At 41.2% G+C, this 1331-nt stretch overlaps 1 non-coding gene across 1 annotated transcript; it reads right to left on the bottom strand.

The window, feature by feature from the left end:
- Positions 1-295: 295 nt before the first annotated feature.
- LOC127746220 (small nucleolar RNA R71) lies at positions 296-403 on the bottom strand. The gene has a single exon (XR_008007840.1). It is a non-coding gene; the product is annotated as a small nucleolar RNA R71 (small nucleolar RNA).
- Positions 404-1331: the final 928 nt, after the last annotated feature.

Raw genomic sequence — 1331 nt, 5'->3', positions numbered from 1 at the left:
AGTAAACAATTTTGAGCTAAAGCCTCAATTAGTTTCTCTGATGCAACAGAACTGCAAGTTTCATGGACTTCCATCAGAAGATCCTTTTCAGTTCTTAATTAAATTCTTGCAGATCTGTGATATTGTTAAGACCAATGGAGTTGATCCTGAGGTCTACAAGCTTATGCTTTTCCCTTTTGCTGTAAGAGACAAAGCTAGAACATGGTTGGACTTTCAACCTAGAGATAGCTTGAACTCTTGGGATAAGCTGGTCATGGCTTTCTTAGCCAAGTTCTTTCCTCCTCAAAAGCTGAGCAAGCTTAGAGTGGATGTTCAAACGTTCAGACAGAAAGAAAGTGAATCCTTCTATGAAGCTTGGGAGAGATACAAGCAACTGACCAAAAAGTGTCCTTCTGACATGCTTTCAGAATAGACCATCTTGGATATATTCTAAGATGGTCTGTCTGAATTGTCTAAGATGTCATCGGACCATTCTGCAGGTGGATCCATTCACCTAAAGAAAATGCCTGCAGAAGCTCAGGAACTCATTGACATGGTTGCAAATAACCAGTTCATGTACACTTCTGAAAGGAATCCTGTGAGTAATGGGACGCCTCCGAAGAAGGGAGTTCTTGAAATTGATGCTCTGAATGTCATATTGGCTCAGAACAAAATGTTGACTCAACAAGTCGATTTGACTTCTCAGAGTCTGAATGGATTTCAAAATACATCTAACAGTACTCAAGAAGCATCTTCTGAAGAAGAAGCTTATGATCCTGAGAGCCCTGCAATGGCAGAGGTGAATTACATGGGTGAAGCCTATGGAAACATCTATAATCCTTCGTGGAAAAATCATCCAAATTTCTCATGGAAGGATCAACAAAAGCCTTAACAAGGCTTTAATAATGGTAGAAGAAACAGGTTTAGCAATAGCAAGCCTTTTCCATCATCCTCTCAGCAACAGACAGAGAATTCTGAGCAGAGCCCCTCTAGCTTAGCAAACATAGTCTCTGATCTATCTAAGGCCACTCTAAGTTTTATGAATGAAACAAGGTCCTCCATTAGAAATCTGGAGGTGCAAGTGGGCCAGCTGAGTAAAAGAGTCACTGAAACTCCTCCTAGTACTCTCCTAAGCAATACAAAAGAGAACCGAAAAAGAGAGTGCAAGGCCATAACCTTACTTGGTGTGGCCGAATGCACAGAAGAGGAGGAGGATGTGAATCCTAGTGAAGAAGACCTCATGGGACATCCTCTGGACAAAAAAGAGTTTCCAATTGAGGAACCTAAGGAATTTGAGGCTCACCTAGAGACCATAGAGATTCTATTGAACCTCCTTTTACCATTCATGAGCT

This window comes from Arachis duranensis, chromosome 3, assembly GCF_000817695.3.
Source record: "Arachis duranensis cultivar V14167 chromosome 3, aradu.V14167.gnm2.J7QH, whole genome shotgun sequence".
In the NCBI taxonomy this organism is placed as follows: Eukaryota; Viridiplantae; Streptophyta; class Magnoliopsida; order Fabales; family Fabaceae; genus Arachis; species Arachis duranensis.
The sequence above is the reverse complement of the archived record's forward strand: the minus strand, read 5'-3'. Positions and strand labels throughout refer to the sequence as shown.